Source organism: Mixophyes fleayi, chromosome 8, assembly GCF_038048845.1.
Source record: "Mixophyes fleayi isolate aMixFle1 chromosome 8, aMixFle1.hap1, whole genome shotgun sequence".
NCBI lineage: Eukaryota > Metazoa > Chordata > Amphibia > Anura > Limnodynastidae > Mixophyes > Mixophyes fleayi.
The window spans coordinates 62,952,234-62,972,547 of NC_134409.1; the positions used below are offsets into that span (position 1 = coordinate 62,952,234).

Genomic DNA, 20,314 nt, shown 5'->3' on the forward strand with positions numbered 1-20,314 from the left:
ATTTACGATGTTTACACTGCAGTTATGATTTAGGCCTTATTCCCCACAATTATGTGATGGTTTAAGCCTTTTAACTGTAAGTTCTCTATGTTCACGACAGACCTGCTCGTCCCGTTGCTAGGCAATGGGACATCTTCCTGCTGGCCTTGCGTCTGGGCGCCTGCATGAACTATTGCGTCCTTGTTGCTTAGCAAAAAGGACGCTGCTCTCGACTTCTATCGATGGGCAGCTGTTATGACTGCCGAATCCACTCTCCACCAATCAGAGCAGTCCTCTGTCTATTATAGGGAGACTCTGGCGCCATAATGGTGCCAGAGTATCTAGGTCTTCCAGTGCTCCAACATTCCTGCCTGTTCCCCTGCTCTCTGACTGACCTCTTGTTTACCGTCCTGGCTTCCTCTGGTTCTGCTCCTTGATCTCCCTTTGGCCTGACTGCTTCTACTGTATCTGACCTTTGGATTTCTGACTCCAATTGGCTTACTCCTTTGGTGCCACGTTTGACTAAACAGTTTGACTTCTGCCTGCACGACCACGTCTGTTCACCCTCGACTTCGCTGATAGCTAACTTAGAGGGCCACAAGCTGCACGTCCCTTGCACAATCTCCAAACTCCCTTGCGGGGGTCTCTAATGAAAACCGGGGTCGTGTTTAGTCTCTGCACCTCCAAGCTTAGCAGCACAAATATCAGAAAGTGGACTTCAGTCTCTGTATCTCGTTACAGCAATGCTGATAAAATAATGTGCTCTGTACAGATTAAAACTACATTGAGCGGACAGCAACAGGCTATTGTTTTAATGCTAGACATTGGTTATCAGTTTCCATATTACCCAAATTTGTCTACCTGAAAAGCATTGCTGGCACACTTCTGATTGAACCGAGATTGCGTTTGGTGAGTTACTTGAGAAATCACATTCCTGTGTGTAGTTGCTTACAAACAAATGTGACTCTTGATACACACTGTGTAACTGTAGAATTCTACATTGTCCATAACGGTTAAGCTGGCACAAGTAATACAATTGAAACTGAGGCACCACTGGAATTTATGAAAGGTTTTGTACAGAAAATAAAACAACGACTAAATGGGACTACTGTATAAAATAAATTGCTCCGACTACCATTCATAGTGAGATACATAGGGCTAGATTTACTAAGCTGCGGGTTTGAAAAAGTGGGGATGTTGCCTATAGCAACCAATCAGATTCTTGCTTTCATTTATTTTGTACCTTCTACAAAATGACAGCTAGAATCTGATTGGTTGCCATAGGCAACATCCCCACTTTTTCAAACCCGCAGCTTAGTAAATCTAGCCCATAGTCTTAAAAGAGTTAAAAAAAACTCCTGCTACAAGATGTAATTGAGCATTGACTCTTTTGAATGTGTTTCACTGATTGTAGTTACAATGAAAAAAAAAATGGAGGTGTTCGACTGTGTGTGGACAGAGAGCCTAACAAAGCGGTTATAAATGACAGCCATCCGTTTCCACATATGGAAGTATTTGATGAACTGAGAAGAGCAACACTATTTTCTACACTGGATTTACAGAGAGTGTTTCAACAGATACTCCTGCATAAAGGCAGCAGGGTCCTTACTGTGTTTATTAAGCACAATGAAATGTTTCATGAAATTATGTGACATACTTCAGCATCTAGCGACTTTCAACGGATGATGTCTCACATTTTGAATAATCAGGCTGGAGTAAAGTGCTGTCTGTATGATGTGCTTGTCTTGTAAACATCCTTGAAGCACACAATGCACATCTCTACGCTGTTCTGCACCATATCTATAGCCCAGGGCTGAAAATGAACATTTCTATATGTCACTTCAGATAAACAGATTTGCCATTACTCGGACATGTAATTTTACAGACGGGACTGAAACCGGATCCTGTCCATGTGGTTGTTGCCACAGAAGCAAACCCATAAACAGATCTGAGATACTATACTCTTTCCCGGGATTCACCTCTTGGTATGCAAAAAGTATTCCGAATTGCCTATTTCGTGGCACCATAAGTAGTGGATGGCTGGCAGACTTTAGCCTGGGGAGCCAGCACACAGCGCTGGCCCATAAGTAGCGGCCCATCCTTAAAGGGTATTTTTTGGTACAATATATACTTACAAATATAAAAAGCAAGGCTATTTTAGTGTTGCTTATTCAGTGGTGCTTTATTATTACAAATGATAATTAATGAAAATAAATAATACAAAAAAATCAAACCTCACTTTATATTGCATTTTATTTTATATGTTCATTTCCCTTACAGCACCTTTTTCTTTACATACCTGGCTGATTATAATGGGGTATATATTTATATCATATTATTATTATTATTATTATTATTATTATTAATAATAATTTTTATTTATAGGGCGCCACAAAGTATCCGTAGCGCCGTACAAGGACAAACAATGGCACAGTACAAAGTGAAACAGCACAGTACAAGTAACAGTAAGCACTATAACTCTGGGGGCTCAGGCACAGCATGAAAGAGAGGGAGGGAGGGGAAAAGTGAGTATAGGCAGGTAACTATGGCCCAAGAAGGTGGGCACGGATGACAGGTTGAGAGTCACTGAGGGGAGTGGAGAGAAGCGAGATGAGACAGAGGGCAGAGGGACCGAGAGGAGGTGAGCTGAGTAGCTGGAGAGCGCAGATAAAAGTGATGGAAACAGGAGGTAGGAGAACCCTGCTCAAAGGAGCGAACAATCTAAAGGGAGGGGAAGACAGACAGACACATGGATGAGACAAAGAGACGGGAGAAACGGAGACAGAGTCGAGGAAGGGGGAGAAGGGAAGAAGGGATGAGAAAGAGAGGTAGCCGACCGGTGGGAATTTAGCCATGAAACGCATATTATAGCAATTGATTATATAATATTTTTCTATTACAGTACTGAGCACAGGGGATGATTTATAAAAATGCAAAAAGCCCTCTTGTTTTACAAACTGATGTTTTTGCCAGCAAAAAGGCTTGAGCAGAGCATCGGGTGTCAATCTGATACCCTGGCCCAGAACTGGATTGAGGCACAGAGGAAATTGGGGCACTTAAGACAGGGGTGCTCCTATGATGTAACATGGTTATTATTTTAGACACATTTAAACACATACACAGGTAATACTAAGTGCACCACTTTTATGTGCACTCAGCTCTGCCTTCACGAGCAGTACAGTGTGAAGCAGGTGTGAGGGGATGGGGTGCTACTGGACTGAGAACTTTTTATTCATCACCCATTTCTCAAAGTTTAATGTACTTTTTAATCCTTGGCCCAGTCTATACAAGTATAGTACCCAGTATATACAACAGAGCATCTGTGTATTATTAGTTCAAGTTATTATGTACATTTTGCCCTTGCTATTACCTGCAATATTGCATGTATTAGAAATAGAAAAAATATTGCCATATTGTGTGAAAATAACAAGACAGCATGAGTCATTTTGCTTGTGTTAGCTAAAGTAATTACCATTTGTCTCAAATGTCCATTGTTATGGGGCTTAGATTTGGTTTGTAATCAGAACACTGTCTCAATATGAAGGCTATTGTATAGAAATGTAACATCTCCATGGAAAAGCACTTCAGGGCTTAAATTCCACCTCCACAGGGAACCCTCAGGAGTTGAGTGAATAAGTTACCATTATTCCTTCTAACAATTACAACAAAAACAAAGTGTGCGTCCAGAGAGGATAATTATTAATTTATTCAAACTTAAAATCCCTGATCGCACATGTAATATACAACTGTAAAAAAATTACATAAAGTGGCATGTATGACACTATATAAACTTGTGAATAATAACAATTTGGTGTCTGGCCAGTACAGCCTAAAAACACTGGATAGATATACACAATATCAAGCTTGTGTGCACGGGTGGTGTATAACAGAATTGATCTCACCCGTCTGTAGGATCTTTCTGTAATGAGGAGGTGAAATATGTATTTCTTAATCCATTAGAAGAAATAGTATAATGTTGTCCTGATAATAGTGATAATAGACAATGCGTGCAGGATGGCATCAATGATCGATCTCCTTGGAGATTCTCACAGACCTCCAGAGCGCTGAGGTAAAATTGTTCCGCTGTATATTTCACGATCAAAGGTGAGGTTATGATGTTTATAATATTAAGTCCCAGCTAATGGATAGACAAGTCTGAATCCACAACAATGTGACCGGACACGGAGATAACTTTCAGCTTGGAAAGTTGATGTGCCGAGATGCTAGCTTCTCTCGGATCAGCTGTCCGGTTAATTATTGGCAGCTCCACATACCCATTCGGGAAAGTAATATGGTCACGGTCCTTCTTAGTAATGTGAAATAATCTCCTGTAAGAGGATGATAATGGTAGTGGTAATAATACCTTCTTCTTCAAAAATAAATCCAGATGAAGGAATAAGTTCTCTAAAGAACTGTACTGGCCAGACACCGAATTTTTTTTATTTACAAGTTTATATAGTGTCATACATACCACTTTATGTAATTTTTTTACAGTTGTATATTACATATGTGAGATCAGGGATTTTAAATTTGAATAAATTAATAATTATCCCCTCTGGACGCACCCTGTGTTTTTGTTGTGATTGTTATATGTATGGAGATTGGCTATATCATACAGGTAATGCGACATAGGGATATATCATTGCTTTTATAGGAATATATACATGGTTGTAGCATAATAAGCACTTCTGTTTTCTAGTACCATTATTCCTTCTGTTTGCTCCCTATTGTCCATTAGTGAGCTTTACAGTCAGCCAGGAGTGGGACCCAGCAGAGGTCACCCGAGGAAGGACACCTGGGGAGGTAGGGGAGGGAGCTGGATAGTGTGAGAAGCCTACCAATCAAGACCTTTTGAAACTCCCCTGGTCAGGCAGTTCCCAAGGTGGGATTAGGAGGTGATAAAGGAGGCTACCCCGGGAGCTGGACATGTGTGTGACTGATTTTGGCCAAGAGGTTATGCTCTGCCAGAGATTCGCTATGAAACATATCCCACTGGATTTTTTTGGACTAAGTTCCTCACTTGTTATGGGGGGCGTGCTTTACATATCTCACTGGATTTATTGGGACTGATTTCCTCATTTGTTGGACATGCTATTGGATTTTTTTTAACTGATTTCCTCACTTGGGGCCCGATTCATCAAAGTTCGCAAACGCATACGCATCTGCCTTGCATACTTTGAGTGACGTAAACCGAAATAAGCACCTCAAACAGCAAAAACACACCCCCATGTGGTCTAACTGACGGAAATAAGCAGCGCAAACGTTAGAAAACACACCCACCTGCGGATCTTTAAACATGCTACACGCATAAGCGACGGCTCTCAACTGATTGACGACAAGCCAAGCACTGCAAACCTCATGCCCACTGTGGGAGGGACCAACAGTTTGTTTACACACAACACAACATAAATGCCTGGGGCTTATTTTTACGACATAGCTCTCTACTCATTAATCACTGACAAATAACAATGATGTGCAACACTCTGGATGGTTGTTTTTCCTTTGCTACTAATTAACCTAATACACACTTGTAAAAAACACATTGCTCACGATCTGTGTTTAGGATTTCTTCGATTTCAAGTCGCCGTATAGTATGCAAAATGCATTCACATGGCTACATTAAAAACACATGAATAACGAATGTATTAAAATGTATGTGATGTGAATACATCTTTGCCTTTTCAGCAAAATGAATGCATAGCATACTCTTCCATAAAGGATACACACAAGAGTGTATACAACCTCCACACAGAGGAAGGGTTTCTGTCTGGATTACAACTCAGGAATGACTGTATGCAAATGGGGACAGCTACCCGCTACCCCAACCTGAGACATGAAAATACACAGACAACACCAACAATACAGCATGCGTGCTACACAGACACCTCACACTTAATACTACTCTACATTATTCACACAAATTACTTACAAAATACCAATATCACAGGTAGCTCACTGGTTAGCACTTTGGACTCACAACACAGCAGACATGAGTTCAAATACTGAGCATACCCATAACTAATGTGTGGACTGGAATCATTATCCTAACAAGAAATGGGACACAATGCTTTCTTTTTTTATTTTGCATTTGTTATACACACTCAACCATATTGTAAAATATGCCCTCTGATTTATACTGTATTGAAAGTAAATATTTATTTGGAGGGAAAATCCAAGAAGCCTCATGGCCTATACTTCACATGCACAGTATTAGGTGCATGCTGACATTGAGTATTCTAAATGGACTAAGAGGGGGGGGGGGTGTTGTAGGTGACAGCTTCCTTGGAGGTAAATGCAACATTGTCAGCAAATAGACTTTCATCTGGATCCATGGCGTACACGTTATGTCATGTACTCAGCTCTATCCAAACAGGCTGCTCTCCACACTCCAGTACCATGGTCCTTTGCCTCGCTTGCACTTCTGCCTTACACCATTGACGCCACTTCTGGGTACACTTTCGAGGCTCTCTTCAATGTGTCACTGGCTTTGCTCTGTTACTTGAATGTAACCTTGGACTATCACTACAATGACATATGTATTTGGGGGAATTGGTAACTAGCTAGAGCGTTTGACATTTTTGGATTTTATCTTGCACACAGGGCCTACAGATGCAATACCTCTTATAGGGGTGGCTTGTTCGTGGAGGGCACATGTTACTTTTGGATAACATGCAAGCAGCTAAAGAAATCCTTTTGTGCTATACAAATGATGTTATAAGCAAAACATCTTTCTTCATTACTCTTTTCGGACTATTATTTATACCCACATGTTGTGTAATGAGATGAATAAAGACACACACACCAAGGTTTGTTTTTTGATAAACGTATATATTTGTACAACGCAACAATGTTTATGAACTATTTACATCATAAAAAAAAATAAAAATTTTTTATCATTGAAATGACCCCCAGTACCCCAATTTGAAGCGAATGTTGGCTACAATATTTGCCAAATGTAGGTGGAGGCCTTCCAGGTCGTCCGCTATTTCACCCATGTGGGCCATAAGTTCTGCTGCGGTGGGTGGTGGTGGAGCCCAATTGGCAGCTTCCTCAGTGGGTGCTGAAAGAAATCAGAAATTAAACATTACATACATGGATACATATTTCATCAAACAGACAGGATTTACTAGAGATGTTTACTGTTACATTACTTCCAAAAGTTATGCCTCTGGCCACAAAACCATTTGCACGCACATTAGACATTGAGAAGGCATTCGAATCAATGTACTAAATTCTGGTGAGCCACAGGGAGAGGGCCATGTACAGGGTTGTCTTATCCAGCATTATTGGCCCCAGGTCTATGCACTACATGGGCCACTACCTATATAATCACTCACAGGAATTCCAACGATTTTGGTGTATATTAGATTTTATAAACAAGTCATTAATATACTGACGAGTTGACCAGGCTAGCGGCCACATTTTTTTGCCCAATGCCCTGCGTGCCCATGTGTTAAGATGGCTATGGCTGTGGTTTGAGTGTTTAATGCGCCTAAAATGTATAGGCAGATATTATAAGTGTTCAACCTGTGGCATTTAAGGCACCATTTAATCAACATATGTCACAGCAGGGATTATGTACAAGTATAATGCACATGTCAATCTTATATAACTATGTCCATCACTTATCGCAAATACTTACAATCTTCCAACTCCACTGCCTCTTGGCTGCCCGATGTGGAGTCCGCAAAATCCTGGGGCTCCCGGTCAGCCTGCTCCTCGTCCTCCTCCACCGCTGCTGCCACTGGCACCGGCACTGCCACCGCCTCCTCCTGCTCCTCCACTGCCATTGCCACTGGCACCGCCTCATCCTCCTCCTCCTCCTCCTCCTCCTCCACTGCCACTGCCTCCTCCTCCTCCTCCTCCACTGCCACTGCCACTGGCACCGCCTCCTCCTCCTCCTCCTCCGACACTGGCACCGCATCCTCCTCCTCCGATGACAGTGGCACTGCCACCGCCACTGGCTGCTGCTCCTCCTCCTCCTCCTCAGCTGCCTGCGCCTCGACGAATGCCCGGCGGCATTGGCGGCGTTCCCAGCGTGCCCGGTCTGTTTGAAAAAAGGAAATATAAACAAAAGGACATGTTAACACAATCACCATTTGAAAAAAATTATAGTATTTTGACAATCAGGTGATCATACATATTTAATCAACTTTACATTGTCAGCAGGCATAAATATTTGCTACTAACAATGCAAGGAGGTAAACATGATGAACACAAAGCATTTCACATGACTTGTCAGCCCAGCACAGTGGTCTAGTGGTTAGCACGTCTGCCTCACAGCACTGGGGTCAGGAGTTCAACTCCCTGATGATAGTTTCATATGTGTGGAGTTTGGAGGCTTGCTCCATATTTGCATGTGTTGTCTACCACACTCCCCAAACATACTACTGGCCGCCTAATTAGATTTTGTTCACATTTGCCCGTAGTATGTTTTTTTCATGTAGGTGCTTTTAAGTCAGCAAACTCCCTTGGCCCTGGTCAATTAGTTCTCTCTTTACAGGACCACCGAATTAGTGGATGGAGGTCAAAATCTTTGAATGTTGAGTATACTTTGGAAATCACCCTTTGTTGGGAGTACCTTACAGTCTAAAAGAGTCTAAATAGGCAGTTAAGTAATGATTGATTAGCTATATCTAGCACACTATCTAATCTGTTTGCATCTTATGGGAGCTTGCAAAAATCAGTCTAAACACTAAGGTGTTTTGTCTTTGAAACGTGCCTTTTAAATCTTGACCCAATAATGACAACACATCTTCCACTCCAAAATGTTTTTAAGGTTAGACTAGCAAGTTACAGCACTCGGGTCAAGACTTAGAATGCCTGATTTCCTAAACCACACTTATTGGTAAAAATTGTCACACAAAAACATTTAGGGCAGTAAATGGATAGCACACAAATTTAGGACACAGGAGCCAAAGCTTATTGGGTGCACTGGAAGGGGCATGACCTTTATAGTGTGCTTGCACATTGTTATGTAGGCCATGTCAGGTGTTTAGGGTGAACATATTTACAAACATATAGGGCCTGATTCATGAAGGATCCTTAAACTTGAGAAACTTCTTATTTCAGTCTCCTGGACAAAACCATGTTACAATGCAAGGGGTGCAAATTAGTAATCTGTTTTGAGCATAAATTAAATACTGACTGTTTTTTCATGTAGCACACAAATATCAACTTTAAACTTTCGTGTACAAATAATCTATCAAGTATCTGTGTGCTAAATGAAAAAACAGTCAGTATTTAACTTATGTGCAAAACAGAACACTAATTTGCACCCCTTGCATTGTAACATGGTTTTGTCCAGGAGACTGAAATAAGAAGTTTCTCAAGTTAAGGATCCTTCATGAATCAGGGCCATAGAGCAAATATATATATATGTTGACTTTTTTTTTGCGATTAGTAGAGAACTCACTTATTCTGATCTCCCTACGGAGCTCCTCCAGAAGCTGGGGCTGGCGGCGCCGGAGATCGCTCCACCGCCGTTGTAGCTGAACGGTGCTCCGCCGAATGTTGTATCGGAGGCGGAGGTGTCTGCGGACCCTTTGATAGGCCCGCACCTTCACCTCGTTGGACACATACCTTCCAGGGGGGTACATTGTCCATACCCTCTGCAAGAACTCTCAACTCACGCCTGGTGAAAATTGCAGCCCTCATTTTGGTATAATGTCTATAACACAAAATAGGGGCCTCTGCGTTCCGATTGGTTTGCTGAGCACGTATGGGCGTGCTCACGTCACACGCGGAGCTTTCACACACCTGTGTTGTGACTCTGATTGTCTCTCCCACCAAGAACATGGCGGGCGCCTGCACTGAGACGAGTACAGTGTGCTCCGCAATTAGGAAGAAGAGTGTACACCTGGTTTATTAATTCAACACTCCATTTAAACCCACCTGTGCTTTGGTCTAGTGCCTGTTCATTCACTTTTTAGCCTGGATAGAGCACAATCAAGATTTCATTACATTTGGATGATTGGTCTAAGAAGCCAACAACAAACAGTAAGTACCAAACTAAATCAGAGATTGTAAGATTTTAGTATTTTTTGTGTTCTCCTAATGTAGCAAACGGTTTGCTCTGCAATAAAGTTTTCAGCCTACAGTATGCTAAGTTCTTTTGAACCTTATCCATAATCAAATTAGGAGGTTAGTTTTTTTTACCACATTACCTTTCCTTGCTTATAAAAATTAATTTGTTTTTTTTATTGCAGGCCATACCACGCATTACCCAGTTGACTATCAAAATATTTTTTGTCTTTTGTGCCAAACTTTGGAGACAAGTAAGTATAATAATTTATCTGAAATTTCTGGATAGTGCAAAAATATTTTTATCTCCTAATGTAGCAAACTGTTTGCTCTGCAATATGTGTGGCCGGAATGTAAAAAAAACTGGTAAGCAAAGGGCCCCTGGCCTCACATTTAACATGTAAAGTTTTCAATAGTAGCCTACAGTATGCTAAGTTCTTTTGAAACTTATCCATGTTCAACGGCATAATAACTAGCTCATTGCATTGATGGACACATGGGTCCAAATGTATACACTTATTTTGCCCACATACCTCCACAATTGCATTTGGAGTACACACTTAAGTGTGTTGCTGGCTGATTTGTAACCAAATAATAATAATTACACAATATAGGGTTTGCAACTGAGTGATATCCTTAATTTTGGTGTGTTGCTAACCTGTAAACCAATTTTATGGTTTGAAAAGTGAAGAGTAGTAGTAGTAGTAGGAGAATGTTGCTATAGTATTTGACTAATATGTCAGTCAAAATGCAGTGGTCAAACTAAATGGCCGTTAAATAGACAAACCACAATGTTTATTATAATAAGGGGCATGTGTTTTAGACCTAGTTAGAAGTTTGTGAAATTGTACCTTATGTAGGGGGTGAATGTGCTTAGATTCTGTATCACCACCTGACTGTGTGCATTGCCTATAAAGACACAACTTATCTTTGAAATAGGAATATGTCTGATGCTGGCTCAAGTAATGTGGAGGCACCAGGGCTGCCAACTAGGCGTAAAAACAATTTCATAGAGGAGGAGCTGGAGGTGCTAGTAGAAGAGGTTCTGGCGAGGTTCCACAGTGGGAACCGGAAAATAACCGGACGCGAGCGCCAAACGCATTGGCAGGAAATCACAAGGCTCATCAATGAAATATCTCCATATGAGCGTACAAAGGTTGAAGTACAGAAAAGGTACGAATTAAATTTAAAAATATTAGCCCTATTTAACTTTACTGACTGTGTCTATTTGTCAAATAATATATATAGATATCGCTAGAGATAAATATGGATATTGTGACATAGTAGCATTAGTCACCTGTGAGGTGAAATCACCTTGTGACTCCAATGCATTTGTTGATCAGGCCCTTTGTTTTCAGAAACTAACACCATGGCCCTTGGTCACATTGACATAATAGGTTTACCACATTATACGCGCTTCAAAAGAGCAAAATCTGTATTACTGTATGTGAAGGTTAAATTGGTGTGATTAGCAAACGTGCAATGTATTTTATTGAAAAATGTGTCATTTTGAGTTGAAGGTACTATGTGAGGCAATAATGTTTGTCTATTCCACAGATGGGCAGACTATAAAGGACGCCTGAAAGCGAAGCTTGTTGAGATTCACAGGCATGCTCAAGGCACTGGTGGGGGGCCTCGACTACGTACTATTTTAACACCCCTCGAGGAGCGGGCGAGGGCTGCAATAGCCCTGGTGGAGATAGTTGGGGTGGGCGACATAGACACTGGCTCTAGCCCATCCCGAACAGGAGAGGCCGCTCCACTAGGTACATGATGAGTTTGCTTACTTAATGTCTGTAAAGCTTTGTATCTGTCTGAGTAAAAGTGTCAACTCTCAGGATGTGTGTGTGAAGGTAAACTTCAATTGCACAATGTGTTTGCCTATCACATAGTAGGAAATTAAATTTACACACTGAAGACAAATGGTCTCAATATGTAGGGCTCATCCTAAAATGTCAGACCATAAGTGGCAATGTTTGTATTTGGGGAGCGGAAAGGGCTGCTAGCACATTCAAGGGAAGATGACACTTTACCAATGCTACATCACGCGTTGTAAGATGTTTTTGCCAATATAATATCGCACCTTACTCATTGATTCTAATTACTTTATTTTACTTATTATCTCTCTACAGCATGTGAGCAGCAGGTGCCTGCTTCACCAGTGGATGATGAAGTTGCCCGTGATGTGGAGGAGCCTCAGCTGCCTCCAGCTGAATATGTAAGGCAGCGGACACTCGCACACGCAGCCCAAAATCTTAAAGACGTCACTCTTGCACAGAATGTTCACCTGTCACAAATATCAAGCACTGTCCAACACACGGATCAGCAAATCACCAGTCTCACTAACACACTCTCCGATTTCATGAGCACACACACCTTTTTACTGACGACACTCGCCACCAAAATGGATAATTTAAATACTTCAGTGACAAATATTGCAACACTCCTGGGTGATATCTTGCATGCCCACTCCCAACGCACCTCCGGCACAATCCCTTTACCCAGCTCAGATTATTTGTTCGGCAGCCCCCATACCCAGTTGTCTGTCGCCTCCGCCCTCCCTGATGTGTCTGTCGCCTCCGCCCTCCCTGACCCCGAACTATGTCGTCTTATGTGTTTAGCCTTTGCTCGTGGCTATGGCCAATCCCCTGTTGTGCCCACTTCCCCCTCGCCTGTCGTGGCCCCATCCCCATCCCCTGACCCTGCACCTTCACCTCGTCGGACACAACCCGCTTGCCTTGCCCCATTGCTGGTTCCTCTGACTCCTCTACATCACGGGTGACAAGAAGTCGGAGTAGGGGAGCCTCCCTTCCAACCCCCTTTAAAAAGACACGGAAAAAATAATTTGTATTGTTTTAACCTAATAAATATAGTTTAATATATGACGAAAATATGTATATATTTTTTTTTTGTAATAAAAAAATTCCTACTACTGAAATGTGTATTTATTTTGTACGGCAGATTCCATAATGTTTTTTTTAATAACAATACTTGTTATCAAGTCTAACCAAAGTATAATCTCCAAACAAACTGGCTGATTCATTAACGTATTCAAACAAATATGTATCTAATATCAGTGTGCTGACCAAAACCATGCCATGGCCCTGATTGAGTAATGAACCTAGATGTCAAGGATACATATTTCTGAATGCTGCTCAAAAGCCTTTTAAAATGCAAGTGGTGCAAATTAGCAATAGGTTTAGAGCACGAAAAAAAATAAATGTCTGTATCCTAATGTACCGCACAAATACTTGATAGCTTATTTGTACACTGAAATGTTCATGTCAGGTAGAACCTCTCCTACCCCAAAATTACATCTCCAATGACATTTTTGGTTTACATCCCCCTCCAAACTCACATGCTTTGCCCTTGCTTAGTTACTTTGTCTTACCTTTCCAGAATGATTCTGGCCCATGGTTTGCTGAAGAAGACTTAAACAAGAAGTGTATCAAGGTAAGCTTCTTAATGCTTTTGCCACAGTGTTTCTTTATTTGCCTGACTAAATAATTGCAAACACAACGTGCAACTACAGTGCCCCTTTAGAGGTAGGGCAAATCATTCTGTCAAGAAAGTATTGCATTTGCAAACTGTAACCTGACACAAAGGAGCCACAAAAGACAGGTGTTAAGGTAACCAAAATAAATTTAATTTTTTTTTTTCCCATGATGGCACAGGACAAATATTGTTAACTACTATTTTGTACAGATAAGAATCTGTGCTAATTCTAAAAATCTAATAAGGGATTTGTATTTAAGAATAGTGCTAATGCACAGTGTGTGGTACACTGGACGTCACTTAGCATAACAGTTGTTTACATGTAACCTCATGACCTTATTGCACTAAGCACATATAGGTTGGGTCTCACATTTGGATCTTAGGTGCACTTACCCCATCAGCCGCTGTCATATCACGGCTACCTGGGTGCCTTCTGGTCGTCAGCAACATTCCCGTCCTCCACAGCTCCGTTTGTAATCAAACACACACTGTTTGTTCTGCTGCATGTGCACAGGCATCTTGGATGCAGTCAGGTGATCATTCCAGATCAACCAGATTCAGCACCTGTGATCCCATTAAGTGCTCAGCCAATAGTTGCTTGGGACAAACTATTTAAAGCTGCTGCTGTGATCTGTTCATTGCCTGAACAACACACTTCTCTCCAGTGGAGAGTTATTGGCCCCAGTGTTTCTGGCTGCATTACAAAATCAATGTTTGTGTCTACATTCTCAGACTGCTCATTCCCCTGCTAGATTGGACAATCAGCAAGAACATGAGCAGGAAGATCATCCAGGCTGCTCTGTTCAGATTCAGACCTGCTGCAGGTAATCCCAAGGGTCCCTGATTCGGATCAAGAAATACAGACTAACGTGACAGTTTGACACACTATAAGGGTGTATGTAGTGCTGTGTGTCTGACTAATCATGTAAGATGCAAATGAAAAAGCTTGGAGTATAGATATGGTTTGGTCAGGCAAAGAAGCACACTCTGTAATACAAGTAAGTAGACTCCAAGAGGTAGTTTGTCCACCAAACTCCTCTATCCTGTAAAGACTTTTCCAAACTCTATGATCTGATCCCCCCAATCCATGATAGTTTAAACCAATCTGGAACCTTGAATACATTATTATAACAAACAGACCCTAGAGTTTCTTACGTAATGTACACTGATACATTCATTGTTAAAGTGGGCACGTCCCTTGGATTTGGCTCCCTTCCAGTTTTGGAAAACATTTATGCAAGGCCAAGCTATTTTATATAACGGGCAACATATTATCATTTGAAGCTTGGTATGTTGTGATTTCTTGCCAATACAGACACAGGTACCCATTGCACACGTTCACCCTCTATAAGCCAAAAAAACTGGATGCCTCACCTAACAATGTAAACATCAACAATATCTACCAGACATTTATCCCTCAAATTACTGTGTGCTCGGCCCAACACTCTTGGATTAGATCAGGGGTGGGCAAACCTGTCCTCAAGGGCCATATCCAGTTCATGTTTTTAGGATTTCTGTCTGTAGAAACAGGTGGGATAATTACTGACCCAGCCAAATAGATTAACTCAGCTGTACATGATTAAAGAAATCCTAAAAACATGAACTGGATATGGCCCTTGAGGACAGGTTTGCCCACCCCTGGATTAGATGGTGGTCAAGGAATTTGAACATGGAGCCATAATCCTAAAGGGAGGATATCTGTACATTAAGGCTTTGTACTTCCCTTGCCCAAGGCATGGACAAATGCTGCAAATTATTGTTAACATTGACTAGCATGTTTAAACAGACATAGGTGGTATTACGACACACACTTTGAAGAGAAACAAAGGTGGAATGTGAATTTGTCACTACTTTTTACTTTCAGAGGGCAATCTACATGAAAATGGTATTGAGAATAAATTTCACATTTCTACACCACAATAACATTGGAGACCTACATTATCAGGTTCAGCAAACATGTCAAGTGACTGCTGCCTAACAATGTGTAATCAGACTAATGTAACTAGTTCTCATGTGGAGTATCTATGTTGGCTGTAAGTTTACATATAGCTGCCTTGACCAATTAGCAAACTAGGGGCCTGATTCATTAAGGATCTTATCTGTCATTTTTTGCTTATCTTAAGCTAATCCACTCTGTTCATGCTCAGAAAAGGGAGATAAGAAGCAAAATCCACTGCATAAGTGAAGAGTTTCTTACGTTAGGATGAAAATCCATCTTTGCTTCACTCTTATCTCCCTGTTTCTTCGTAACAATAAGCATCTTACCTTTTGCACAAGATAAGAAGATTACTAATGAATCAGGCCCTAGGTGATGGTATTATGGCCTTGTAGCAAGACTCCACTAGCTTAGTGCCCTAATGCATTCCCCATAATTGTTAGTGTGGGGTTTGTGTCTGGCATGTGGGTGTTGGACCACTTTGAAACAAAGTGCCACTAGCACAAGCGAAAAATATTGTTATCCCATTTGGCCAAGGGCCAAAAGTTGGTAGTGTGTGACCTGACACTGCTAACATTTTTGCTTTCTTTATATACATTTACCTGTAATGTGATGCCTATATTCCTACACACATCACATGTTCGCTCTAAAAGCTGAAAGTGTCCAAACAATTTACTACTAAGCACCAAACACACATACAAACCTCCACACTATAGACATTTTCTAAAACTATACATTTACCCCATTGAGCGTGTTTGTAGGCTATGGTGTGTCTGTGGCAAAGGAGAAAATAACCACACCTAGATTTCATATATTCATTTAAAATAAAACCTGTTCCACAATAGTTTTGAAAGCACTACACATGGATTTATGGGTATTAAAATATTAATCAGTGCACTGTAGTAATGGTACAAAATGGCATGACAACTGATTGCTGACACATTTGCAGCATAGGCTAGATTTATTACATATATGAATTCAAATGTGCTGACAAAAACAAAGCAAACAAGGTAATGGTCTGTGTGTGTAAAAGTTCCTTGGATTAAGAGATGACAATCTGGCCAGACTGAAGAGACATAAGCAGGCTTGGAGCTCTGGAGAAATTCAACAACATGTAGTGAGACACGAATTGCACAAATCCAAAATCCACGCCAACACACCCTGTTGAACGAAAGGCAACAAATTAATATGGCAATATTAGCTCAGACAACTTGCATTTTGATATCAAGAGATTGAGCAATGTATTGGCATGTGTAAAAAAAGCCGGTAATATTATAGTGAATAATAATGGCTTGTGTGTTTGGACTATACCTAGGATTCTGAATGCACTATTTGACTTAATTTGAAACACCAAACCCATATGTTACATAGCTAGCATCTGCCCATATGTTTTGTTTGTGCAACCACACATTGCAGGCTTAGTAACGATGACATTGTATGGAGCACACTCACTGGCCAATCACATTTTAGTGCAGATAGCACTATACTACTTACATTTGACAACACCCTTCACCATGGCAACATCCACCAACTCCAAAAGGAAGTGCAATGGCAGAAAAGCCAGCACTGCAGGCCAAGTGTAATCTAAAGGCTGTAGATATAAGAAAAACAAATAAAGTGTCAATAATGTGCACTCCAACACTATATGTGCTGATCAATAAACTGTAGAAAAACCAAACAATTATGTTGCCACATTAGGCTGTAGATTTAAACTACCCCATTAACGTGCATTTAGCTAAAGACATTAAGGCTAAACTTAGAGGCATGAAGCTATACTTTCTACACACATTGTAAAGGTAAAATACAGGTAGCCATGGTTTTTCCACTATTATTACACATATAAACCATTTCACTAACACACCAGACCATGTCTATTCATATTCCCATTTTGAATTACCATACCTTAGATAATCAACCCTTGACTAAGCTTGCACATGATTTGACCACTGATCTTTTAAATGTGAAGATATTTATGTTTTGTTCCAAAAATAACCAAAAAATACATTGACCCCTTACATTGTAACATGCTTTGTCCACTAGAACAGTTACTTATTTTTTATCCTTTGCTCTCCTTAATGACTCAAGCACAGAGTGTTAATGTGTCTTTAAGGTAGGGTCTGAAAAACCACACTTCAAATAAAGGTATTAGAAAAAGAAAAAAACAAAAAAAAAAACAGTATGGACATTCTTAATGCAAAGTGTTTTAACAAGGGGTATGTAATAAAACAATATCTGGTTTCTACTTACCACACACACAGACAAATGTGGAATGTCAATAAGCAAGCACTATACACCCAAAAAACACAATCCAGGACCAAGATCTGTGGGGGGAGGGTAAACAGGTACAAAATAAATCAATATAGATGGATAATCTTTATGTGTGTCACTACAGTCGAGAGGTATCTATGCAGAGACACATCCCAGGTCTACACAGTTGCCTCAATATTCAAACTCTGCAGCTAATTAAAGACTTTTCCACTAACCTTCAACATAAAATTCTTTACCATTAGGACCTTTCAGCATAATTTTCTCTCTGTATCTCACCAATATCTTTTCCAAAAAATAAACATGAGTGTTGAGCAAGGTACAGCAATAAACTGCAGAGATTATGAAACATTTCACCATTAAGGGCTACTTACCCAGAACTGTGAATCTCCCAACAACACAGAAAGCCAAGCAAGGCATTTTTAAGTAGCACTGTAATTAGTGAATTAAATGCAGGTGAGTAGGCCGGAGAGTATGCCGGACACGTCATTAGGAGCACGCAGGTGCATTCTAATTAGCCAAGTGTGGTTTTGTGTAAAAGTGACCTGACATGTGAGCAACGTTTATTTTCTGTAGGGTAAGTACAGATTATAACGATTATTACAGATGTCATTAATGAGCTAAGCTGTTAGTGTTGTGGCAATAGTATGGGTAAAATAGTTTTAAGTACAATTATATGACGTATGATTCATTTGCATGTGCTACATTTAGATGTGCCATGATAGTGTAGTGGTTATGTATTTCACCCACCAATACTAAGTGCAGAAGTTCAAGGCCCCAGGTCAACCCTAAGCACCAAGTGAGTTAATAAAACACATTATTAAGCATACTCCTAAAATTAAAAAAATATATGCAACTGCTTGTATTTAGCGTACGATTCACAAACGCGCTTAATTCACGTTTGTTTGGTGACATTTTTGCAGCTCCTGCTGCTTTAGTAAAACAGTGTTTTTATTCATGTGTGTGTTTATCTAGGGTTAATATTTTAATACCACGTTATCCATCATGCTGTTCATATTAATTGCAACATGGCCAATTTATCAGGCTTAAGACAGCCATTCAGCTGTGCTAACTAGTTAATGTGCAGTTTGGTGTTGGTGTTTCAATGTGAAATATACCTTAGTGAATAAAGAAATGAGCTTGCAACAACAAGGTAATGAGTTTGAACCCTGAATGATGCGTGTATGTGGCTAACCTTGGTATATTTACAAGTTTGAGGGTATTTATTCCACTCTGTGACTTAGTATATGTTTTGGTGTGTAAGGTGGCTATATGTAATGTTCAACAGTGTTATCAGCTACAACACAGCAAAGCAGTTGTTGGCAAAGACTTTGGATTTCAAAGACATAGGAATTCTTTAGTGGAAAAAGCTAAGTGCTCCACCAAATCAAATTGTAGAAATGGGAGCAATAAATGTTCTATTTTTGATTTGTATTTATCAACATGGATATATTTCGATATGCATACATTGTGACTCTGCATGCACCAAATCTTTCTGGGTATAATATTTCCAAGTATTGCCATCTTTCCCCATGTTTTAAGGGAAACAACTTATGCTAGAAGTTGCTGGTCATCTTTAATTTGTATTCTATTCCCTTGACATCACCACTTGTACAGTGGTGTAGTAGTTAGGCAATCCACCTTGCAAGCTTGCTACGTGGGTTCGAGTCCTCACCAATTCTCTCGGCTCTTAGGGATCATTAATATCCTTACACTATTTGTGTTGCAGTTAAAAGTGTCCCTGTGGTAATAGTACACTTGTTTTAAATTTGCATAAATCATGTGTGTAAAACCCTAAAATATAGTTTCGAGTTATTATATGTCTATTAATATTATTTGTTATTGCAAACGCACCATCACCAACTGTCAAATCAGGCATGTAACATATTGAGACTAATGATATTGGTAATTGTTCAGAATGGTTGGAGATTTATAAAAAATATTTATGACAAAGTCTTTTGTTTGGGAGACATTTTACATAAAATGAAATAATTACCCATGCAGTGTGCACAACAATTGCGGCAGTGGAATGAATGTGGAATGCACTGAGGCAACCATTCCGGCAGTGGAATGAATGTGGAATGCACTGAGGCAACTATTCCGGCAGCCGAAATGAATGTGGAATGCACTGAGACAACCATTCCGGCAGTGGAATGCACTGTGAACTGGATTCCCCCCATAATGCTGAGAAGATATGTGGCTAGCATACCAAAGTGCAGTGTACAGGCCTATAAAAGCCAGTCCTCTTTACTGAAGAGGCAGTAAGCAGCAGAGGGCGCTCTTTTCAGCTAACTAATTCCGGCATTCCGGCAGTTCCGGATTGAGGCCAAAGGGCCAAAATAACATCAAACATGTTGCACTTGCGAATTGCATTGATTAGAAAGGTGTATGTAAAGAAAAAAGGCTTAATTTACACAAACATACTAATGGAACATTTGTAAGATATCTAAAATCCCAATAAATATTTTTTTTTTATAAAAAAAATAAAATGGCAAAAGCAGTCTGTATTGATATGTATGTATGTTGTGCATATTTCGTTTTGCGTTTAAAACGCAAAAGATGCTCCTATAGGCGTTTAATAGTTGTTTTAGCTAGTTGTATTGGAGTTAAACATGA

At 40.3% G+C, this 20,314-nt stretch overlaps 1 long non-coding RNA gene across 1 annotated transcript; it reads right to left on the reverse strand.

Moving 5' to 3' along the window:
* Positions 1-16,364: 16,364 nt before the first annotated feature.
* LOC142100086 (uncharacterized) lies at positions 16,365-17,127 on the reverse strand. Its single transcript, XR_012678693.1, has 2 exons — positions 16,928-17,127; positions 16,365-16,594 (listed from the first exon to the last, which is right to left on the reverse strand). It is a non-coding gene; the product is annotated as an uncharacterized LOC142100086 (long non-coding RNA).
* Positions 17,128-20,314: the final 3,187 nt, after the last annotated feature.